Source organism: Paramisgurnus dabryanus, chromosome 1 (genome assembly GCF_030506205.2).
Source record: "Paramisgurnus dabryanus chromosome 1, PD_genome_1.1, whole genome shotgun sequence".
NCBI lineage: Eukaryota > Metazoa > Chordata > Actinopteri > Cypriniformes > Cobitidae > Paramisgurnus > Paramisgurnus dabryanus.
This window is the reverse complement of record NC_133337.1, coordinates 27,691,560-27,698,948: the sequence shown is the minus strand read 5'-3', so window position 1 is coordinate 27,698,948 and position 7,389 is coordinate 27,691,560. Positions and strand designations below refer to the sequence as shown.

Sequence of the window (7,389 nt, the reverse complement as noted above, 5' to 3'; positions counted from 1 at the left end):
ACTTAGTTAAGAATGTTAACAGTTGAAAAGCATTTTAAACAACCATGATTTCTATTTTGTTTTTCATTTGTATTGCTTCCGTATTGTTGTCAGTAAGTGAACATCCGTGCAATCATAGTATGATTTTATACAGGTTGGTGGAGTATGTACACATATGGATATAATGTGGTTTCATAGATTCGTTATTTCAATGGCCTTTTGTACGAAGAATTTTTGCCATACCCTAGGTTTTCGTGAAACACCGCCACTGCTTTCAGGTGCACAGGCTTTGCAAACTCTGAATAAAACACAAAGTTTATACCAAGCATTGTCCAACATCTGATCCTGATCTAAACCAGTTTGGATTTATCTGGATTTGTCGACTCCAAACTTACTCTGAATTCTGAAAATTAAGAGTTTGTTGTTCAAATAGCTTCATGCAACAGACCACAGCCTCAGTAGCATATTTAAAGAAAACAACATAGGAAACATTATTTTTTTTCTATACATTAACTCACTGGGGCTCTGTGCAATATGCCATGTAATACAACCAAATGTAATATCTTTATTAAGATGATATGCGGACAACATTCAACTTCAGGAAATAAATTAGTTTATGACTTGACAAAGTAACTGAGAAAAATGCATTATTATTTCTTTAGGGACAGACAGACAGTCAGATACAGGCAATAGGACCAATGAAAAGGTCTCAAAAAAGAATTTCTTCATTTTGAAGAAAAAAAGAGAGATAGAAGCAGAAAGGCATGAGGAGAGGGATGAGAGGAATACGCAGCAGCAATCCAATGACTTTTCTACAAACCAAGGTATGTGTATTACATGCAGAGACCAGAGGGAGGTTAAAACAAATACACATCAGGAGGTTTAAATGTACTGAATGTATCAGGATACAGTATACAGTATTATTACCTTCAATGTAGGGCAAGTTACACTAATTCACTGTTTATATGTATTTAAATGTGCCACCCCCTCTAAGTCTTTGCCCCAGTCCGCCCCCCCCCATGAAAAATTGTCTAGACCCGCCCCTGTCACTGTGGCTCACATTTTGACGTTTTATGTTCCCACTGATTTCACTGTACTTTTATTTAGTGTAATGAAGATGTTTACTCTTAATATTAACTGATAAACATCTATGAATAAGCAATGAATTCTGAAACTTTAAAAAACATGGGCCCTTTACAAGTGATAATCTGCTCCTAGCTGTGCAATTTTTAACAGTTCCCTACAAAGGGAGAGTGCAATACAACTTTGTTATTATAATCTTACCTGTTTGACAGTATTCAGTTTGAAAGATCAATGACTGCCTCCATCTCATGGGTCATCTTACAATTCATAATCATATCAGGCACAGAAATCTTGTTTGATGTCTCTCCTATGCACAGTATAAAAATAAAACAATTTTGAATAAAAATGTGATTTTATATTACAACAATTAGATAACAACAATGCGCCTAATGTACAAAGGTCCACACTCTCAGCATTCTCAGTGATGCATGAAAATAATTTGTGCTGTCAGCTTGTATAATTTATTTGTTGCATTGCAGAAACAAATGTTGTTTTCATTCTATAGCAGCAGATGCAATGAATAACTAATACGATTGGTAAAATAACATAAGCAGCATTAATCACAGTGTGAGATTGATTTATTCTCTACTTCCACCATGCGGTCATGACTGAAACAACAACACACAACACTCGAAACAACTGTGTCGCCATCTGCTGGTGAACATGTTGTAAAGCAACAAGATCTCTGTCCAAACATTTTACAGTTTTTATAATATATATATAATAAAAGGTTTTTCTAAAAATATGTTAAAAAAATTAATTATTTAACTCAATTAAGCCATATGTAAAAGTTTATTCTGTGTTTTTATTTAGGCCAAACAGATCTTTAACACTTTAATCCTTTTTTAATTATGCACATGTTTGTCATTAAATCTGTCAATAAACAAAAGTAGCAAAATGGTAATGTTATTAGTCAGAAGGATAAATGTTGTATGAACTTGCATAATAAAACTGACCCGAGTTTACCTAAACATATTACTGGTCATTTGTGATCAACTCCCCCTAGTGGTGAACCATCGGATTTTTAAAACAGTTATGACGTATTGAAGCCTCGTTTGCTAAAATCACGTCACTTGGCCAGTTTGAAACACGCTCCGAATCACTGATTCGAAACAAAAGAGTCATAAATGTTTCGAGGCTTCATGAAGTAATCGCCTATCACTAAACACACACCTGCTTTGGTAATACATTGAACAAGTGTAACTTATTCCTAACTAGATTAGACTGTTGATGCATAACGAGCAGAGGGACATTTAATTTATATATGTTAAAAACATTAATTTCTATTTAAAATATATTGTTTTTAACACGAAGGCTTTTGCGCCTGTGGATGTAAAGTGCAATGCAGCGTCTATCCAGAAGATGGCAGTACAACACTTACAAAACGGTCACATCCTTGACTTACCACATGAGGGAGCTCTTTAGGATAACAGCCCAAATCTTTCAAGAGGGTTTGTTGTTATGGGAGCTCAACTAAGGTAAATCAGATAAAAGTAAACATGTTTAAAGTTATGCTGCATATGAGGGTTCATCATATAATGTTCAAAGATGTTTCTGAAAAGAGTTAATAGTTAATTGTTTTTGTGCTTCAAATACTAAAAGCATTAACAGCAGGGGCCTGTTGCACAAAAGTAGAATTAAGACATCCAGGCTAAATGACTGAGCTGAGCTCAATGAAGCCAAAACAAGTGCGTCCACGCTTAATTGGTTGCACAAAGACCGAGCCAGGATGATCAGACACGGATTCATCAAGCCAGGTGAAACCAATCCTGGATGGGTGCGCGCTCACGGCTCACTCAACTAGACCCCGCCACCGATCACAGATTCACCGATTCACCATGGCAACTAGCGGCGTTCTTTTCCCCGTCAGAGGCACAAATCCATACGAGGAGGTAAAAGACATAATTAAGAAGAAAGGCAACACCGCCACAGTGGTAAAGCAGAGAGAAAAAGCGTGGCAAAGTATTGCAGACCGCCTGAATGCGTAAGTAGTGCACAATTACACACTCACCGCTCCGCTGAAACATCACAATTACAATTAAAATATTAAATTCACATCTCCAAAAACGCAATTGTACTCTGATTATAAAACAGTTAATTTTTTTATTGAAATGGACTGCAAATATGAGTGAAATTGTGTAAAGTAACTCCATCACACTGGATAAGGCTTCAATAAATTATTATGAAAGCCTTACATTATTACTACGCTCATTATGTACTCTGCTTCTTATGTTGTCCACCGGGTTTTTTTCCTTTTCTTTTTTTCTGCTTTTATTAATGTAAAGCTGCTTTGAAACAATGAAACAATTGAATAAATAGATGAGCTATTAATAATAATCAATTTAATTTATAAAGCGCCTTTCAAAGGACCCAAGGTCACTTGCTCATTGCACTGCAAAAAAATGACTTTCTTCGTGTTTTTGTCTTGTTTTCAGTACAAATATCAAAAAATTCTTAAATTAAGATGTATTAAAATTTTCTTGAAATACTTTTTCATAAACACTTAATTTAAAACATTTTTTTTATTCCATTGGCTGATATTTTTGCTTATTTTCCTAGGTCATTTTGCTCATCAAGTAAATGCATCTTAATTGAAGAATTTTTTGATATTTTTACTGAAAACAAGACAACAATACAAAGTAAGTCATTTTTTGCAGTGTGACTCCATTGAATGTTTTTGTGTGTTAAAGAAAGTCTCTCTTTTTGTGTGTGGTGTTGTGTGATGTAGATTAAATATGACCGGGTCAAAACGGACATGGCAGCAGGTCAAAATCAAAATCTGCAGAATGGTAAGGGCCCTGACTAATACTTAATAATGCACAAGCATAGATTGTACCCAGAAGGTGCCTGCTTACACATTGTCTGTACTGTTTTAGCAGTGAAAAAGAATACCCAGAGACAAGGCACGGGTGGTGGGTCACCAAAAGCTGACCTCACCCCAGCAGAGGCCAGCTTTGGAGCTAAATAAAGGCAGGCCTGTTGGAGGGGATCCCTGGGGGAAAAGAGACAAGCATAGGTCCCTCACAAGATGCCACCCGCTTCATACAAGGTATGTTCTTCCATCTCTACATGGGACACAATCACATTCATATTGACTCTATTTGGACTGTCTGACTTTGGTTTGCCTATTGCCTTGCAGTGTCTGGCAGCACTGTGTTACTGTTAAAGCCACCAGCACAAGCACCTGACGATGCTGATCCAGTGAGTACTCCATCAAAGGCATACTGTAGGCCTGGCACGTCTTGTCTACTAGCTTCAATATGAATCCGATTAAATGTGATGGGGTCAAGTCCCCATTTCATCAGCACATAACGGCGATGATGATGAGGAGACCATCTCGCTGGATTCCAAAAGGCATAAGGTATCATGTCAAACTTGTGAAAGTACTATACAAAGGAGTCATCATTGGAAGCCATCACAAAATCTCATTTCTTTTACAGGACCCAGAGTCATTGGTGCACTGGACTGCACAATCATAAGGATAAAAGCCCCCTCAGGTGCCCATGAGGCAGATTTTGTAAATATGAAATCTTTTTGATCTTTTCCATTGAACACTGGCAAAATGGCCTGGCTCAGTCCATGACTCCAGAATCTTTTGTACCTCTGAAATCTATCAGCACCTATCACAAGGTGAGCCACACAACCCATATATAACCACTTTTTACATAATGGCTGTGTCAACAATATCACTGTGTTTTATTAGTAATGATGAGATTTTGTGTTGACAGGTGAATTCTCGGGTGTGTTGCTGGTAGACAGGGGGTATGGCTGCCAGCCGTTTTTCCTGACACCTTTCACAGACCCCCAGGAAGCACAGCAGGCCTACAACTATGCCCATGCTAGGGCCAGAGTTGAAATGACCTTTGGCCTCCTGAAGGCACGCTCTCACTGCTTTCACAAATTAAGGGTCAGCCCTGTGAGGGAATGTGACATTACTGTGGCTGGTGGTGTCCTCCACAATGTGGCCTGCCTGAGGAAGGAGAGGGCACCCAGAGTGCCGCCAGCCATGGACTGGGACAATCCGGAAATCTTCCCTGATGACAACAGTGGTCGGCTGCTGAGGGACCAATATGTGTTGAATTATTTTAGTCAGTATGTGTGCTTTCACATTTTTTGATGTTTGTGCTGTATACTGTGTGTATACTGTTTGTAATACAAGCTTGCAGGGAGGCTACTGCATCCATTAATTGTCTTGTTTTCAGTTGTCTGAAATTGTCTGTTCAGTTAATGTGTATGAATTTGTCCTGCATTTATTTCAGTGTGCAGACATGCAGGGTGTGTTATATACAGACCTTTGAATGTGTATTTATCCTTTGGTTGTATGATATGCTTTGATTCTGTGCTTTCCATTTTGTAGAGTCACTGTGTGACTTCAGTTTCGAAAGGAGCTGATGGTTTTTGTTTTGTCCTTATTCAATAAAGAAACATAATGTTACACTTTGTGCTTTTATATTTATATGAAATGTGTATTTTATACGACAGAGTATAAGGGCCACACCGAGGAAAGGAGAAAGTCATACATTTGAGGCTGGTTCTTTCTGTGGAAAGATGCATATTGTTTTTACAGTCCTGATACTTATAACAATTTGATTAAGTATTTCCTTGTTTCTGAAACCATACTGAAGTACAATTCCACGAAATGCCCCACAACTGTTATTGTAACAACTGTCCTCCTCTAAAACAACAAGTTACAATATTACGACTTCATTCTCTGTCTGTTTTTATTCTCTGTGGCCCTAATGTTCTATCATTTTATATATAGCCAGCCTTATAGTCTTTAGGAAACTGTAAATTATCTAATGATAGCAACATCATCTAAAAATCATAATTTATCCAAAATTATTAAAATTAATGATCACAAACATTTAATAAAATTACAGTGGGTGTAGTTATATGTGATAACAATGTATATTGGGAAGTGAAATAACTATTGGTTTCCATTTGTGGTGATTGCTGACTGACATAAGGGATGAGATTAAATAGATCCTGGAATTAAGCCTGGTCCGGAGCAGGCTAGCTCCACAGAATAGATCTCCATGGTAATTTATACCATAACATATCCTCCTGCCCCCTATCCAGCTTTAGTGCAACCGGATCACGTATCAATTGAGCCAGGATCACCAAGATATCCCGGCTTAATCCCTTATCCTAGTTTTGTGCAATAGGCCCCAGGTTATCAATAAATCAAACAAACTTTATATATAAACAAACACACCTGATAAACTAAACATCTCTGTTGTACAATGTTGTTTACAGAAACGAGTGTATTTCAATCAGTTCTGCTTAAATCTTCTCTAATATCTGTCTCATATTTCCTCAGGAGATTTGCTTTACAAGACGAAGAGATAAAACATAAACATTACAAACTACTTTAGAAGAAAAGACGGATTTTAAAAAGAAGATGAAGAGGAGGAGAGAAAGAAGAAGAGATGAAAAGAGAGCAGTGGATGAAGAGAAGAAACTCAAACACAACACCTGACATTTCTGCTGACCAAACTCATTCATGTCATGAAGCAGAAATCACAACACAATCTGAAAGATAAACCTCACAAAATTATGACTGTTTATTATCATCTGTTTGTCATTTGTATTATTTTGAAAATTGTGTTTTATTGTTGTGTAGCTTTAGCGAATAACACACAGAAGATAATGAGGAGATAAAGGAGGAGCTGAGAGGATAAAGAGATGTGAGAAGAGAAGAAACTGACCATGATAACATCCAGATGATGTGTGATATAACAAAGTTATTACATTATAACAACACACAGATTCATCACACAACTGTACAGAAATACACATGTTATTAAGATGAAGTTGTGTTATTTGTTTTCTGTAGTTTCCTCAATCCTTTAATTTTATGATGAATCTTTTATGTCAGACACAAATCACTGATGTTTGATTTATTTTACCTGCAGGAATTCAAGACAAAACTCCAAGAAGAGTGAACTCGAGCTCAATCTACAGATGGATCTGTTACTGCAGAAGATCCAAACTCAACACAAATCATTCAATAGCAGTAAGACTCAAAACCCTCAGCTTTAAATTGTTTAAAACATTGTGATGTTGAAATGCACCTTCACACAAGAAACTGTGCTGTTTAGACGGCTGTTTAAATAAAACCACATTTGTGTACAGTATGATGCTCTCTGGTATTTTATTTATACTCTTGTCCAACCAGACATAAAAATAAAGTACATTTGTAACTTCTCTATAAAAGCGAAGCATGTGATATTCAATAAAAAACTTTTTGAAAATCAATAAAACATTAGGCACTGTAGCTTTAGTAGCAAAATTTGATCACTTATATGATTTTAAGCTGTAATATAA

General features: G+C 36.6%; 1 long non-coding RNA gene across 3 annotated transcripts; it reads left to right on the top strand.

Annotated features, from left to right (window-relative positions):
- Nucleotides 1-2,680: 2,680 nt before the first annotated feature.
- Nucleotides 2,681-5,497, top strand: LOC135779203 (uncharacterized). 3 transcript variants are annotated; one of them, XR_012336561.1, is made up of 6 exons: nucleotides 2,681-3,046; nucleotides 3,791-3,851; nucleotides 3,939-4,111; nucleotides 4,202-4,423; nucleotides 4,503-4,692; nucleotides 4,791-5,497. It is a non-coding gene; the product is annotated as an uncharacterized lncRNA (long non-coding RNA). The 3 variants fall into 3 exon arrangements; XR_010544714.2 differs by lacking the exon at nucleotides 2,681-3,046 and adding an exon at nucleotides 3,644-3,701 and having other exon boundaries at nucleotides 4,212-4,423; XR_010544713.2 differs by lacking the exon at nucleotides 2,681-3,046 and adding an exon at nucleotides 3,644-3,701.
- The last annotated feature ends 1,892 nt before the right edge of the window (nucleotides 5,498-7,389 follow it).